Genomic DNA, 18,099 nt, shown 5'->3' with positions numbered 1-18,099 from the left:
TTTTTAAAACTGGATTGAGAATTGCATCCAGCCATTTTCACAATTAAACTTGATAATAAAGTTACATTCACAAAAGCAAGCTAAGGATTTTTATTAAATATTTAAAATTATTTTATTTGGGTTTTTATGTCCATTTATTATTTTCTTTTCTAATGCTTTCAATTTCATGCTTATAGTTACAAAAACAAGAAAATGTAATGAATTTTGAAATCGATTCCTGCTTAGGTTCCCCCAACCCCTTCAGTTTTCCCCATTGTGCTATATAGGTACTGTAATTTTCTGTTTGTACTATGATATTAACAATGTTTGGAAGTGCTGATTTATAAAATCCGATTAAAGCAGTGAGCTGCACTTCTGAAAAATGTCCATAAAAGTTGAATTTTACATACAATTTTGGGGGTATTTTTTGACCTCTTGAGAACTATTCATGGACTCCCTCAGTTAAGTCACTCTGCTTTAGTGAATGGGAAGGCTGCAGGCCATCCTTCAAAAAAAAGTTTCTGTGAGCAGAACATTTGAAAGGTATTTAGAAGGAATGAATTAAAAATTCATAGTAGAGGACATGTTTAAGAAAAGCCTGGGTTCTACGGTGAGTGCTTATGCCTAGATTTACTTTTCAAAATTTCTTAAATCCTCTTTAAAGTGAAATGTTTTTGTATATAATCCTATTCTGAAATTCTTAAACATGTTGTAATTTGAGAACCCTTGAGTTGAAAAAAGGAACAAAAGAAATGTCTGTGTATAGCTGTTTGGGTTTCCAAAATAGCCCTCTCTAAGCTTTTCAATTCCTAGGTTAAATAGGGTATAAGTAGAAATCTTTAAAGTAGGCCTGGAGACAGGGTTTGGTTACTCATTTTAAGAGTAAACATCTTAAAATGTTTAATTTTAACCTAAATGTATGTAAATAGATTTTGTTCTTATGAGGATCAAATAAAGTATGGAGTCTAACCCTATGAGGACTGGTGGAGAGTGCAAGTAGCTTATGATCTAAAGTTAGAGTGATTTAAAAGCTCCTACAATAAGTTGTTTTTTTTCCAGGGGGGATGGAAGAATGATCCCTAATAAACAAAGCAATTTGAGAGCTCCCGATGTCAATTTAATATAATTTCAGAAATCTGTAATATTTGACTGACCCTCTAACCATGAAATAAGAGCATGATCTCTAAATTTCAACAGTCTTTAAATTTAAAGAAAGTTTTTTTATATTTTAGAGTTATACATGTATATATTCATCTATCTTAAGAGACAAAATATAAAATCTAATTAAATAATTAATATTGATGAGGTCATAAACTTCTTTGTGCAGAGAATTCCACAATGTGCTATAAGATATCTCTTCTAAAGTTTTTGAACTGAGGATATAGAGAATACTAAAAGCATTTCAGAGTAGCGGTTGATGGAAATAAGAATCTCTCCAGATGTGAGAAGCATAAGAATTGAGTGGTTATAATTTACAGGGGGCTGCTTTCATGAGAATGTGTAACTACAGGATGATTGAGTGTTATACTGTATATAAATAATTTTAAAAAATTGCACAAAGCCCCAATAGAGAAAAATCAGTATCTTATTTAGGGATATATATGTATGTGATAAACTATTATACACATAAAAATAGACAAGGGGTTGGTAAACTAAGAAATATTTGAATATCGATGATAGTTATGTCTGAGCTGAAGGAGGATGATGGGAAGGAGGCAGAACTCAGAGGTGGGTTTGGTTCAAGGGTGCCCAAGCTGTTGGTGTCTGTGCGCCACCCTTGAAAAGGAGTTGTCTCGGGCCACACATTAAATACATTGTGACACATAATCACAAAAAAATCCCTTAATGTTTTAAGTCAATTTACAATTTTGTGCTAGGCCCGCGTTCATAGCCATCCTGAGCTGTATGCTGCCCCTGGGCTGCAGGTAAGACACCCCTGGTAGATACTCGCTTCTCACTTTGATTCAGGTGGTAGGTTTAAAGGTATTTATTTATTTATTTTTAATTTTTGCTTTGCTTTCACAAACAGGAGTTTAAGGTTTGGTAAACATGCTAGAGGTCTGGCCGAAGCAGTGGGCAGGAAGAATTAGCAGAAGCTAACTGTGCCTGACCTTGGGCTCTGATGGGCTTAGCTCAAAGAGCGGGGGACAGGGTGACCCAGGCCAGCTGGGTCGGTCTCGGTCAAGCAGAACTTCACTCCCAGTCTTTTTACCCAGAAAGAGACTTTCAAAGGCAGTATTTCTTTCTCCTTGTTGAAGTTTCAAGTCTGGAATCCAGCAAAGGATAAGGAGAGAGAAGAAAGGATAACGATGTATCCCCCAGGTGGGCCACAGGAGACAGGGAAAGTACACACATTTTGTTATGGGCACAGGCTCTGTGCCACAACCACATTCAACACCCTCTTGCATTGCCATGGGGACTCTGAATAACTTCCTATTTTTCTTCCTTTCTTTCTGGTTGAGGTCTTATTTCTGTCAGGATGAACTATTTATCTGCAATAAATACAGCTGCATGAAATGTCGCAGACTGTGGGCAAAACCAGGACAAACCCAGTCACAAGAAATAAGAACCCTCTGATGATGCTCACACTCAGCTCCTCAAAGCTGTAGAGGCTGTCAGGGATGAGTTTTCTTTTCCCAGCACTGAACTTGCCCATGGAAAGTGGCCTGAGTTTGTGAGATCCACTCCTTCTTGAGCTTATTTGACAAGTGAATCTGTGGACATGCAGGACCCTCCCACAGAGGCAGAGCACAGACTTAGAAGGTAAGAGGTGTCTGTAAGTTTCAAAGTTTCATCTGGTGGCCTCACATGAAGTTAGTCAAAGTATAAAATGCTCAGTGTCCACTGTTGAAGGACTTATTCTGCCTTGTATGTGTGCATGTTTGTGGATTTACACTTCAAAGCTATTTGTTTTTTTATGTAAGATAAGCCATCATGCAAAATGGACTGGTCAAGCAGTTAATAAAATGCGCATAACCCATTGATGGGTTTTGTATATTTTGTCCTTGCAGATAACAAAGCAAGTATAAAACCTGCATGCTCCTGAAAGTGAGTTCCTTTGTATCTGAAAGTTGCCAGTCCTGACAGCTCTTTGGGGCCTCATGTGTTATAAATTTTAGAAGCTCTTTCAGCTGCAATTTGGGCATTGGGAGGATCTTCTGCCTCTTGCTCGGTTTGCCTGTGCTTTAAAAACAAGTTAGACTTTAAGAAGTGACTGTAGCTGCCGTACTTCATGAGGCTGAAGATCTGGTCCTGGAGTTTCTGGAACATCGAGGGGTGGGGCTCTTCCAGGATCTCCTTATGGATGCGGGACTGCCTCTCGACGCTGACCTGTGACGAGGCCTGGCTGGATAGAAAGGTCATGCAAATCTCCTCTGCCTTTTCCTAAGTCTGCTTCTTATGCTGCGTTTTCTCAAAATCTTCACATGCTAGCTAAAATAAAACATTTTCTTCACTAAATTCCTTTTTCTAAAAATTCCCGAAATCTTTTCATGCTTTCTGGGTCTTTGAGCATCTTCTCCAGAGAGGCTGCCAATTTGACTGCGCTCTTGGGGTTCCGGCGGCCGCTGCTGGAACTCCCACTGTTGTGGCTGTCGCTTCCAGCTCAGGTGGCTCACTCACCGCGCGGTTCCCTGTCTCCAGGGCCATCGGGGTGTGGAGGGAGGAGCCACCAGCGCGGTGGCTGAGCTGGAGAAAGGCGAGGAGGAGGACACCAAGGACGGGAGGAGCCAGGTCAGCACCCTTAGGGCCGCCAGCCTCCACCCTGCAGCCCTCCCGGCTTGAAAGGTATTTATTTGTCCAACTATGCTTTACAACTAGTATATTTTGTACATCTATTTCAGCTGCAACATTATATTATATTTTAAATTACAATAAAGATGCTCTTATAAGCTTAAGAAATGAAAAGCATAGTATTGACCATTTTGTGTTTAAAAAAAGTTTGTATATTTGCTTTTTTAAGAAGTTATAAATATATAACAGGATACACTTGGCAGTCCTTGCAACCTTAATACAAAATTTGTAACTGAGTAATAGATTCAGCCTTAAAAATTTATGAAATTTTATCAAGTGAATAAACAATATTGGGATATTAATATCATTAAATTCAGCATGTTTACAAACTTAATTATGTTCATGAGGTATTTATTGGCAATTTGTATTTATTAAGTCAGAGAAAAGAATGCTAAGAAAGAAGTAAAAGTGACAAATTTGATGAATGCTATTTAAAATTTTTAAAGGTGTTTTGCTAAATTTTTTAGTACCACTAAATATTAAGTGGCCCTTCAGATATAATTGCTAAAATCTGCCAGATCATAAATAGATGGTTTGATAGGTAACGTAAATCTAGAAGCCTAAGGAAGAATGAGGATTTTGAAATTTTGACTTTAGTAAATTTAACAATAATCACTATAATCAAAACTAAACTTTTCAGTTAGTATTTTTTGTTAGTTAAAAAACTCATCCATCCAAAGTATACTTAAGTTTGCCAGGTAAATGCAGAATCATATGCTTTAATATCATCAAATCTAAGGCAGATTGACATCCTTTTGTGAAAATTAAGACTGTTACAAGGATACATACCAAAATAGAAGGCCACAGTACTTCCACTCAGAAGAGAGACAATCAATCCTAGCAGGCACAAACCCTCCTTAAAAAGAATTTGGCTTTACTGTGGTACAAAGATATATGCTAATCATATCCTCAAATTATATGACACAAAGGAAGAATGCAGCTATTTTTTTTTTTTTTTTGCTTGGAGAAAAAATATGTCAAGTTAGCAGTAACAAAATAGACACCTCTACATTTAAACAAAGAAAATACAATAAATTATTAGTAATGCTCAATCTAAAAGTCTAATATTCAATTAACTAGAATAAAGAGTAAGTTCTCAAGTTGAAACTATTAGCCATTACAGTGAAAGGTTGTGCCATGACTTTCAAAAGTAGTGGCACTTGTTCCAGTATAATTGCTCTTGGTCCCCTTCAGGCTGCTACAAGAGGGCACAACCAGTGGTCAAACAAGGCTGCTCTTGATTGTAATCATGAAACAAACGTGTGAATTTAAAGAAAAAAAAAAGTGTATATTTTCTATAGAAGGAGGATTACATCAAAAGTTGGTATCAAATAAGGTATAAGTTTAAAGGAATGGGTACTGCAGAGTTTAGATTTCAGGTGAGTTCCTTTTCAGTCTCAACTCAGGAATTCGTCTGTCCTTGCTGCGAGGTTGTTGCAATAGAGGACAACTTGGGATAGCTATTGTTTTGTTGTAGTTTTTTTTCAGGTCTTTTACTAAAGTCTTAAGATACTGTATGACAATGAACTTGGAAGCAGTCTTTATTTAATATGTTCTATTATGCACACACCTCACTTACAGCCCTAGAGTCTTCAGTTCACCTCTGCAGTGATTTTAGAGAGAATATAGTATAATGAGTACAGAGAGTTAACCCTCATCTTGAAACTCCAGATCCCTTATATATCATATGGCCATCACTAATTTCCTGTGAAGTTGAGAACCGTATTCTACATGAAGAGATAATGAATCAAAGAGAAGAGATTTGCTGAAGGTCACTGAAGACTGAGTCTTTTAGTGTACAAGAGGCCAGAAGTAAAAAGATTTGGATATGGTGCCCTACTTTGACTGAAATGAGGTATGGTTTGCTCTTTGGAAAGAATCTGGAGTTCAATTCCTGAATGTAGGGATGCTTTTTATTTACTCATGGGACCAGGATAGACTGTAAACAATGTATGTTTAAGCATGAAATAAGTTGGAGTTATATTAAGAACAAGGTGTTATATTACTTGGGAGAGATAAAACAATGTGATGAGTCAGGATATAGTGTGTAATTGCATGTGTGTGCGAGAGAGAGAGACAAAGGATATATAGAGTGAAGGAATAATAGTCACTATAATGATGCCAATTTATTAATATATTATTTTCTATAGAAATGTTATGAAAGTAATACATTATTATATTTTAGTCAAGGTTTAGTTATAAGGGTAAAACACTTTGCATTTAAATACATGAATAGGACTTAACATCATGTAATCTTGTTTGAAAACTAATTGAATTTTCTTTAGACAAAGTAGAAATACAATTTGTTTTAGCTTTGTTAGAAAACCCTTCATCTTCTAATTATGCCATTGGTGCATAGAGCAAGTAGATGACAACTTGCATACTCATGTGTGAATATCTGTTATCACAACTCCTAGTGTTTAGACGTTAGTAAAATCAAAGCATTTTTTAAATTGTGAAGTCGCCACCATTTTTAAGAAAAAGGACTTACCTTCTAAAAAGTAGAAGGTTGTTCAAGAGAAAGATTTCTGGACTAAAATTAATTAAAACAGAGATGTAGAGAATCTTAAACAACGAGAAAAGCTCTTCATGTATGATAAATTTCCTAGAATAAATTTTATCTTCTTGAAAATTTTTTCTGGGGGAAATGATAGCTAAATTTTCAGCAGTAGCAGAGAATTTCAATTATCAGAACAAGCTGAAGAATTACTGGACGTACCTCTAGAAGGCAAGTAAAATAAATCACATTCCTCCAATGACTGATTTCTACTTAACTTTCTACTAGAAGCAATAGTCCTGAGATTCTGATCACTCTCTTCTTAGTGATGCCCTGTATCCCTGCATTAACTTATGGATATCAGTCCTTATATTATGCTAAAAAATACATCTCAATACAATGAATCACTAAGGATGACATAATTTATGGTGAATATCAATATCTGCATCAGAGTGTGCTTGGACAGTGAAGATTCATGACTGCAAAATGTAAACTATGGATAATAAATTTATAACTTGAGGAAGTTTTCTTATAATGCTGTGGCAAAAGGAATCTCAGACATTTAAAAATTGAGCATATGCTGGTGTCCTGAAATAAGGGGATGAATCAGAAATCTTTGATTTACTCATAAAACAAAGAGCTTTTTTATTTTGCATCGCCTGTGACCTTAACCTCACATAAACTGCACATAATCCCCCTCACCCCACCCCTGCAATCAGCCTTTTCTTCTATCAAGGAGAAAAGCTCTTGCCAAATTACCCTGATTGTCCTGAATAGTGGACAAATAATAATGGGAATGCTTTGAACTCATGAAACACCTTTCATCCACAAAGCACAAAACACTTCAAAAAGAATAACTCACACGTTCACATAATTACCCAACCCCTTCTTGCTGGAGATGGAGTTAGGGGTGGGGTAAATTTTAGCAATGATGTGTTCTATATTCCGAAAAAAATTAAAATATGCAAAAGTAAAATATTCTTAGATAAAGAAGGGGAGATATATCAAGGATGACTCAACTAGATTGAAACCTTATTGAACTAAATAATGCACAAGAGTTTGGATGTGAATTTAGCAGAAATGCATGCACCAGGCCTAGGATGGAGGGGAGGCAAGAAAGAGGCCTAGTACAACTCTCATTCATGGTACCTCATTAAACTGTGCACTGGAAACACCTCTCTTGCTTCATCCAAGTGCTAGCAATTTAACTGCTTAAGCAGCAGTTCTGCCTGGGGCAGTATTACCACCTAGACTAAGATATGGGGGTGTGTGTGTATGTGTGTTTTGGGAACAAGGTGGATTCTATTGGCTCCAGACTGGAAGGCAGTACTGGAATCTGGTAGGGATTGATCACAGATCCTGAGATCTATGATTTTATCTCAGCTCGGTATGTCTCCAAAGGAAATGCTCTCAATTCTATGGCAGGATTTTTATCTTGGTAACTCAGAGAATTGAGTTCCATTGTACTTGGTCAGAGCAGGTTTATATGTCTAGCAACGGGGAGGAGAACGAAGTCTCTTTTCATTCTTAGGTCATGGTTCAGAAAACTATGGTTTAAACACTGATTATGAACAAGTCAATCACTGTGGCTACTTATTATGATACTCTAACAGATGATATTTTAAATGTTTTATCTTTTTAAAAATAGGATTGTAGAGAGCCCTCTTCTTTCCCTACTCAATATGCATTCCAATACTTTTACCTTCTACTAAAACCATAATTTATTTAGGTATCAGTCCTTTTCCACTCAAACTATTTGATTGGAGGGATATTAAATCCAAATATGATTCCAGGCATGGTTTCTGATTGTTCTAATCATAGTAATCCCCATTTCCATGACCAATGATGGATTCAGGAACCCGGCCATGAGCTAATCAGCAAATTAGAAGGATTCTTAATTCGGGCACAGACACTGGTGTAAATTGGCCCAATCAGTTTGAAGGGAAGCACTTTAATTGCACAATTGTGGAAGTCTCTCTTTTCCCAATGGATGCTGCTATGGTTGCTGCTGGTCTTTGTCCCTCATTCAGAAATGGACCTGGATGATGACATTAAAGGTAGATCAGAGAGAAAAAGGCAATCTGGACTTTTTATGACATCAGTGAGGCAGTGAACCATCAAAGTCTGACCTATTAAATCATTAGCTGAGATTTGGAATTTAACCATCTTAAAAGCATATATGTATGCCTTTATATACTATATATATACACACACACACACACACATATACACACATATATATACATATGTGTGTGTGAGTGTGTGTGTGTGTGTGTATAGATAGATAGATAGATAGATAGATAGATAGATAGACAGATAATATGAAGGGGAACCCCAAAAAACAGAACTATTTTCTGGAGGGTGGGCCCCTTGGAGTACAGGCTTCCCCTGTTAGGTGAGTGTTTTAGGGACTCATCCGTATTGGTGTATCAGTTGGCGTTGTTATGAGAAGCTGCATTCAGCTTCAGTGAATTTTATTTTGAAGAATCTTCCAGTGCATTTGCACATTTCATGATGGGTGATTTACAAGGGCATCTGCCCACACCACCCTGAGTCAGCAGTTTTTGACCAAAACATGGCATGACCCCTGGCCACACCCTCCCTATTCACTGGATCTCACCCCAAGCAACATTTTTTCCCTTGAATGAAAAAAGTTCCCAAAGGGCAATGTTTTGCTGATGTGGAAGAGGTAAACAAAAAAACAGCAGAACCACTAACAGCCATCAGAATTGATGAATTCAAAAACTTTTGAGCAGTGGAAAAAAGTTTTGGTAGGTGTTTTGCATCAAATGAAGAGTGCTTTGAAGGTGACTTAGGTTTAAACATGTAAGAATAAATGCACAATTTTTTATTAATAAATTCTGGTGGTTTTTGGGTCCCCCCATCGTATACAGATATTTATGTATAAATGCGTGTATCATGTAGAAATATGTATATGTAGTTTATATACATAAAACTATAAATATGACAGTTAATTATGTTTACATGTTTATTTTTATATGTAGAGCATGTTATTACCAATATTTTATATTTTAAGTTTTTTAGAATATTGAAACTATATTTTCATTATTGGTCCCTTAAAACACCCACCACCATTCTGATAATAAATAATGCATTCTGAAGTAAAGAATCTCTACCAGGCATCCTGACAATTGGATCCGTTTTCAGTAGGCAATAATCTGGGTTCAAAGAGACAGAATAAAAATGATAAATTTTTAGATTAAGGCCAAGTGACATGCAAGTATAGGATACAGACCACAAATCAAAGGGAAGAAATACGATGTGTTCAGTAGTCACTGAAATTTTTTCTTTTTTTTTCCCCTACACCGTGCACCCCCTCCCACCAGCATTCCCCCAACCACAGCCTTAGTTCATGTCCATGGGCCATACATATAAGCTCTTTGGCTTCTCCATTTCCTATACTATTCTTAACTTCCACCTGGCTATTTTGTACCTATCATTTATGCTTCTTATTCCTTGTGCCCTCTCCCCCAGCTCCCCACCACCACCTCTCCCCATGGGTAACCTTCCATGGGATCTCCATTTCTGTGATTCTATTCCGGTTCTAGTTGTTTGCCTAGATTTTTTTTTTTTTTAGGTTCTGTTGTTGATAGGTAGAGTTTGTTGTCAATTTACTGTTCATAGTTTTGATCTTCTTTTCTTAGATAAGTCCCTTTAACATTTCATATAACAAGGGCTTAATGATGATGATCTCCTTTAGATTTACCTTGTCTGGGAAGTACTTTATCTGCCATTCAGCTCTAAATGATAGCCTTGTTGGATAGAGTAATCTTGGATGTAGGTCCTTGATTTTCATCATTTCTGAATACTCCTTTCTAGCCCCTTCTTGCCTGCAAGCTTTCTTTTGAGAAATCAGCTGATAGTCTTTTTAGAAAATATTTTATTAATTTATTTTCATTGAGAGGGGAACAGAGGGAGGAAGAGAGGGAGCAAAACATCAGTGCATGGTTGTTTCTTGCACATCCCTTACCAGGGACCTGACCCACAGCCTAGGCATTTGCCCTGACTGGGAATCAAACTAGCAACCCTGTGGTTCACAGGCAGGCACTCAATCCACTGAGCCACAGCAGCCAGGGCTGAGAAATCAGCTGATTGTCTTATAGGAACTCCTTTCTAGGTAACTGTCTCCTTTTTCACGTGATGCTTTTAAGATTTTTCCTTATCTTTAATCTTTGGTAACTTAATCATGATGTGTCTTGGTGAGTTCCTTGTTGGGTCCAATTTCCTTGGGACTCTGGGCTTCCTGGGCTTCCTGGAAGTCTTATTTCCTTTGCCAGATTGGGGAAGTTTTCCATTATTTTTTCAAAGAAGTTTTCAATTTCTTGCTCTTCCCCTTTTCCTTCTGGCACCCCTATGATGGAGATGTTAGAACATTTATAGTTTTCCCAGCAGTTCCTAAGCCTCCCCTCATTTTTTTGAATTCTCATTTCTTCATTCTGTTCTGGTTGAATGTTTATTTCTTCCTTCTGCTCCAAATAATTGATTTGAGTCCCAGTTTCCTTGCTTTCACTGTTGGTTCCCTGTATATTTTTCTTGATCTCATTTTGCATAGCCTTCACTTTTTCCTCCATTTTGCGACCTTACTCACCCATTTCTGTGAGCATCCTGATTACCAGTGTTTTGAAGCCTGCATCTGATAGGTGGGCTATCTCTTCGTCACTTAGCTCTTTTTTTTAGAATTTTAATCTGTTCTTTCATCTGGGCCTACTTTTTATCTTGGCACACCTGTTACATTGTAAGGAGCAGAGCCTTAAGTATTTGCCAGGGTGGGGCCACTCACAGTGCTACATCGTGGTGTTGTATGTGGGGGAGGGGTCAGAGTGGGAACAATGCCACTTGCTCTGCTCTTGCCCAGCTTTCAGTCACTTCCCCTGCTACCCACAAGCAAATTGGGCCCTTCTGGTGCTGACTGACAGGTGGGTGAGTTTGTGTATGTTCTAGGACTCTCTGGGTCTCTCCAGCCAACACTCCTGTGAGGCTGGGAGTTTCCCCTGCTACCGCAACCCCGACACGTTTTTACAGCCTCTTGAGGCTTTCTTTCTACTTGCTGGAACCCTTGGTTGCACAGCCTATCTCGCTTCCCTGTTGTTCTCCCAGTTTATCCGCATGCAAATGTGGGACCACCAGCTGCCAACTCACCCATCCAATCCTCCAGCCGCCTCCTTGCTGCATGTCCTCTCTGCCCTGACTGCCCATCTCTGCTCCTCTTACTGGTCTGGATGAATGTTTCTTCTTTAATTCCTTGGTTATTAGACTTTGATACAGTGCAATTTCCTGGCAGTTCTGGTTGTTTTTTGTTTTTAAATTTGCTGTTCTCCTTCTTTGGTTGTAGGAGGAGGCAAAGTGTATCCGCCTATGTCTCCATCTTGGCCAGAAGTCTAGTCAGTGAAGTTTTTAGTGATTTTCACTGGGTTTCCATCTCCTTGTCTGAATTATGTGCTGCTCTTGTGAGTTTGCTCTGGTTGTCCCACCTCCCCATGAACAACACTCCCTGATCATCCCAAAGGAGCATCCAAAGGAGGAGAAAAGATTTCTAATGAGGAAAACAAAAATGACTCTCAGATTTCCAATGGGGTTTGAGGCAGCGAATTCACATAAATTTATTCAGAAGATCTTTGATAATTTAGGGCCCAGATTTTGTAAATGATAAACAGCACACCTTGGTGTGTGTGTATATGGCTGATTTTTTTATTTTAAACTAAATCCGAACAGATTTTTTATTTTAAACTCAATCAAAAGGTTATGAATTAGCTACTCAGGCCAAAAAGCTCTTCAAGCTTTGGCAGAAATTTATTATTTAGGAAGCTCCTGATCTCCCAAGTCTAGGAGTTCTCATGTTTGATAATGGCTAGAGTAAGGCAGATTCTTATTCAATCTTGGAGATTGTAAAAGTAAGACCCTGGAGTCACTTAGAAAGTTCTGAATGAAAAGCTTTAAAGAGGAATAGAACTGAATATCTGCAAAGCAAATGAGTTTGCTGCAAGGTGCATGAGGATGATATAGTAAAGCATAGAGCATAGGTAGACAAGCTACCAAGCTATTGATGCATTTTTATTTTTATGACAACTGATGAACTGCAGGGACCAATTATTTATTTTTTTATATTAAAAGCACAGAGATGTAAATTACTATAAGGTTCCTCTATCCTCTATTGTCCAATGTACTATTATTTCATTTCTACATGCTTATGAGTGGGTAGCAGAGTCAAAATTTGAAGTTGCATTTGCCTGTAAAGCAGACAATTACATAAAAATGTAACTAGAGGAGAGGACTAGTCACCTACTCACAAGAGTTCAGATTATTTGTTGTTATACTCTGGGAAATGATTACTTTACCAGGTTACTAGTTGTCATTTTAAGAATGAGAGGAAGTACAGTTTAATGTTATAAAAGAAAGTTAAGTAATTGCTATAAGTTTGCATTCCGTAATATTGATGATAAGCATGGCCATCTTGCTTTCCTCTAAAGTAGCTGTATTAAACTAAATTTCCTCTATGCAATTGTAAATTTTAATTTCTTAGCAAGCACAGTATGATGATTTACCTCTGGCCATGATTAGAAGTATTGGGTTGGCCAAAAAATCTGTATTCTTTTTTCCATTAAATAAAAGACAAATTTCTCATTTTCACCAATAACTTTATTGATTTTGGATATTTTGAATATGTTGGCTGTCTCCCACATGGTGTAATGTTGATTGTTTTCAATTAATGTCTCCACTTGATTGCTGTCAACTTCAGGTGGTCTACCAGACCGGGGAGCATCATCCGGTAAGAAATCTGCAGTATGAAACCTCGCGAACCACTTCAGTCACAGCACGTTTTCCATACAGTGCACAAATCTTTTTTTTTTATTCTGCATTTCAGTTGCATTTTTACTCTTCTTGAAATAATAAAGAACACTATGCAAAGAAAAATGTTGCTTATTTTCTTCCATCTTCAATATTAAAATGGCTACATAAAAATTCACCAATTTTAATGACTTGTTTTTTTTTTTAATGTATGCCAATATGACACCTGTCCCAATACAAGCTAACAAAATTTTTTCAAATGAAGTTAGAAACAACTAAGTGTTACTAGAGCCATCTTATGGAAAAAAACAAATGAACTTTTTGGCCAACCCAGTACTTTGGGGTTCCTGGAGTTCCTCAATTAAAGTTTTAGTTGATATTTATTACTGTTCTACAGAATGTTGTGCCATCTCTCCCATCATTTGTTTGTAATTGGTGAGAAATAAGTATATTTAAATGTTGTCTTATGATAATATATGCTTATAACTTCATTATTTGAGATGGAAACAACATGAATTTAAAGGTTAGCAATCATTGGAACATCAGGAAAACATTCAAATCTATGTTTTTCTTACCTATAGAAAAGGATTAAAGGTCCCTATCCTGATAGAAGCAATTTAAAAGTAATGAGGGAATGATTTTGAAAACAGTTTTTAAAAGTGCAATGTTTCATACTATTATAAAGTTTTATTAATTGAAATATTTGAGAACTAGCATGATATATCAATTCAGATACTCTTCAGCTGCAAGTAATAGAAACCTCAATTACAACTGGCTTAAAGAAAAGGGGGTTTATCATCTTAACTAACAGGAGTAGGGCAGCTACAGGATTAGCTAACTCAGCAGTTCAATGGCATGATCATGGATCTTGGTATTTTCCTTTAATAAATCTTCCTACCTTTAGCTTGCCAGCTAGCGTACCTCAGGATCACATATGGCTGCATCTAGCCAGCTGCCTTAGTCTGGTCTAGCTGCTATAACAAAATACCCAAAACTGGGGGGCTTATTAAACAACAGTAATTTATTTCTCATGGTTCAGAAGGCTGGGAATTTCGAGAGTAAGGTGTTGGCAGATTGGGTATATGCTGAGGGCCCTTTTCTGGACTGTAGACTGTGAACTTTAAATTATTGTATCCTCACATTGTGGGAAGGGAAAGGGATTACTTCCAGGCCTGTTTTACAGAGACATTAATCTTATTTATTAGGGCTTCACATTCATGACCTAATCACCTCCCAAAGGCTCCACCTTCAAGCACCATCACATTGGGTGTTAGGATTCAACGTATGAATTTGTGTGTGAGTATATGTGTCTGTGTTGGTGGTAGTGGGGGTGGGGATACTCAGTCCATAGCACATGTCTTATTCAGGAGTTTCCTTGTGTTTCTTTTTAAAAAGATCTATGAATCTATTTCTTGAAATATTAATCTCATCCCTAACAGAATTCTCTTTATGTGTTTTGCTTCTTAAACCAGCTATTGCCAAGAAACATTGAAGCAGTTGGTTTAGACTAATTGGTCCCCCTTTTTCTCTCTAGTTGAAGATGGGAGTCAGCCATTTCTGAGTCATGTGACCATGCAAAGCAGTGCTGAAACTCAGGTTGAGGCAAAAAAAAAAGGGTGATACTGACTCTTGTGTAGCAATCAACAAACGGTTGCCACTGAAAATGTCCTCAGATATGATCAGTTCTGTATATCTTAGGACACTTTATGTTTAAAGCAAACCAAAGCCTAATTTAAATGGGCTCAATCAACAAAGGAATTTTATTGGCTCAATAACTGGAAAGTCCATATTTATACTGGTAGCAGGCAGAGGATCAGGATATCGTTGTGGTTTCAGCCCCATTTCTAAAAGCTTCTGGTCTCTGTTCTATTCTGTAGGTCAACTTCATCTTTGTCTTCAGGCTGGCTTCTTGGTAGCAATATTGACTGTCAAAGTTTCAATTTGTTACTCTCATATCATGCCATCTAGAGGAAGAGACGGCTTTAATCTAGTCACTGTAGAAGAGAAAAAAGTTTAGATCCCAGAAATTCTAGCAAGTGTCTCATTATGTATGGCTCATGGCTTTAGTTGTTGATTATACCCATTCTTAGATCAATAGCTGGGACTAGACATGGAAGTGCTGACTGGCCTAAGTCATCACAGGCTCACCCCTGGAGTTCAGGCAGTGTCTGTCACAGCAAGCCTTCAGGAAAGTGAATAGGGTTAGATGTTTTCTCAATGAAAAAAAAGAGGGAGATGGATGACAAAGAGGCAACCAGCAACTATTCAATATGTAGTTAAATTATAGTCAGGGAAATTGAGACATGTAGACATCAAATGGCCTGTTCATTTATTACACACAGTACCAGAATGCAGTACTTCTAACTTCCAAGGAAAGGCTTCTTCCACCTTACCATGATTTCTCCTTGTATTTTTCAGTGTTGTCTCTTATAGTTTCTTTATCACAGGTTTTACTAACATTTCTATTGTAGGCTATTTCCCATATTTGAAAATTACATAAATTTTCCTAGAGCTGAGTTTTGTTGACCATAAATTGAGTTTTCCATATATAAACATTATTTCAAGCCTGTCTTGTGCAGGATATGCTTTATGGCAATCATTCAGTTTGTTACATTTTAGGAAATGTAATAAATTTTAATCCATAATAGGCTGAGAGAAAGTGATTGCTTAACTCCTCTTTCAGTAATAAACCCTTTCAAGACTCCCACGTATTACAGATTTGGGGACATATATTTTATTATCTCATATTCATAAATGCCTTTATGAGTTAAGCTAAAGTTAATATTTTCAAATTAATCCTTTTGTATTGGTTTATAAAAATGATTATCATAATTTACAACCTGACATTTATTCTACATGGTATCTATAAGGTATGTTATATCACTTGACAGCTTGATTTGCAGAGGAAGACGTTAAACATGTAAAATCTCACTTGATTTCTTGCTTTAGTCTTAACTATTGATATTTGCTTAGAAAACCATGGGTAAATAGCTAATTAGGATTTACCTCAGACTGACAACTCTGTCATTTAAAATAAAATTCTATAGTAGGATTAGGGGAAAATCCAACAGACTGGACATTGTGTTGATTTTCACTGAAGCATGGAAAGTATGACTTTATTATTTAAGAACAAAATGACAGACAGCTACATTTTGGATTTAGGATATTTGGAACACACTAGGTATAGTGAAAATCCTGTGTATCTTTGTTCACAGAAGATATTTTGAAAACCACTGAAATACGTCATTCAATTAAGAAATATTCATTGAGGATATATTATGTGCCACTTTCTGGGGAGTCAAGAGTGGGAAAATAAAGGAAAAACAATCAGTGCTCTCTTGGAGCTTATATTCTGGTAGGGAGAAATAAAACAAGTAAACAAAGAAACTAGATAGTTTTGAAGATTGATGAATGATATGAAGAACATAATTAGGGTGCTGTGTTAGCACTTGGTGGACCTGTGGATATCACTGTTCAGTGAGGTAGACAAGTAGATGTCACTCAGGCTGTGACTTTTTAAGCAGGGTCCTGAAAGACCTAGAGGGAGGAACACACTTGGCTTGTTCCAGGAATAGAAAGAAGGCCAGCAAGGCTAGAGAATGAGTAAGGGGAAATCTGGGGGAATTAAGATTATTGAGGAGATATTCAGGGTCCATGTCAACTGCAGGCTTTATGCCATATTCAATTTTGGACTCTATCATTAAAACAAATATGAAGGCACTTGATCATTTTAAACAGGAGATGATAAGACCTGATATTCGTTTGAGTGGTTTCTCCAGCTGCTGATGGAGAATGGAAACAGGGAGACCAGCGAAGAGGGTGTTTGAAAGGTGTAGTGAGATGCCAGTGATGACAGTGTAGATGCAAAGAAGCAGAAAAAATTTATATTTTGTGGACAAATTCAAGACTTGCTGATGGAACAAACAGATGGGGTGAAGGAAAGGAAGGGGTCAAGGATGAAGCCTAGTTTTATATTTGAGTTACTCGCTAAAAAAGGTGATTTTACTAAAAAGATGAGGTTAGGGGAGAAGGAGGCTGTGTGGCAGAAATATAAAGTTCCATGTAAGACATGAAATTTGAATTGCTTTTTAGACGTCTATGTGGAGATGTCAAGTGGGCAGTTTGATATATAAATCAGGAAAAGTTTGGAGCAATATACATTTGGGAGTCATCGACATACAGATAATATTTAAAAGAACAAGATGGGATGAGATTACTTAGGGAGAGAGAGTGGAGCTGGGGAAGAAGAGAGGGCAGAAATCTGACATCAGGCACTCCAACAGCTGGCCCTCTCGAAGAAACTCTCTTAGGTCTTCCTTAGTTTTAAAAAGTCTGATTTGATTGTAAATAATGTATGATCATCTTCACTGTATTTGTTGGGCTCTTTACACCTGCAACTTTCTGTTACAGCCTAGACTTTGTTTCTCTGCCCCTCAGGTCTTTCTCACCCCCTTCTTAACTGGGGACATGTGAAAGGTACTGCTTAACATAACAGCATAGATCTCTTTATCATGCATGCCGTAATAGATGAGTTTCCTCCTGTTAGGCTTGTGTGGGCTGATGGCCCTTAGTTTTAGGACAAAGTGGCTTCTAGCTGCTGGCTGTCAAGAGTTTTTTAATACTCTTAGGTTTGAAACCTCTGGAGAACTCACCGGCATCCAGTACACTGCTGAGCTTGAATGGCAGCTAAAGTTCTGTACGTCATACAAGTTTGGGCTTTGAAGCAAGAAAGCATAGTCGCTTCTGAAGGGCCAGTCCTCAGAATTGTGTCTCTGTTTTTAGTTCCAATTGACAGGTCCAGAGGTATTTTATTCTCTGTTGTAGAAGTAAGCAACTTCCTGGGTAAAAGTGAATTTTAGTTCTCGATGCCAGTTGGGGTGGGCTAATTCATAACCTGTGGTAGGCTAGGTGATGTGGTTTCTGGAAGACATGACATTCTATGAAAATTCTTATTCCTGGCTTTCTGTCTGGTTCAGGTAAAAGCAGCAGCTTCAGCATAAACTGTTGTAAATAGCAATCATCTA

General features: G+C 37.4%; 1 pseudogene; it reads right to left on the bottom strand.

Moving 5' to 3' along the window:
• Positions 1–3,078: 3,078 nt before the first annotated feature.
• On the bottom strand, positions 3,079–17,810 carry LOC129083535 (regulator of G-protein signaling 10-like; annotated as a pseudogene).
• Positions 17,811–18,099: the final 289 nt, after the last annotated feature.

Source organism: Pteronotus mesoamericanus, unplaced genomic scaffold, assembly GCF_021234165.1.
Source record: "Pteronotus mesoamericanus isolate MK-2021 breed Mesoamerican mustached bat unplaced genomic scaffold, CSHL_Meso_final scaffold_167, whole genome shotgun sequence".
NCBI lineage: Eukaryota > Metazoa > Chordata > Mammalia > Chiroptera > Mormoopidae > Pteronotus > Pteronotus mesoamericanus.
Note: the sequence above shows the minus strand (reverse complement) of the source record. Positions and strands in the feature narration are given on the sequence as shown.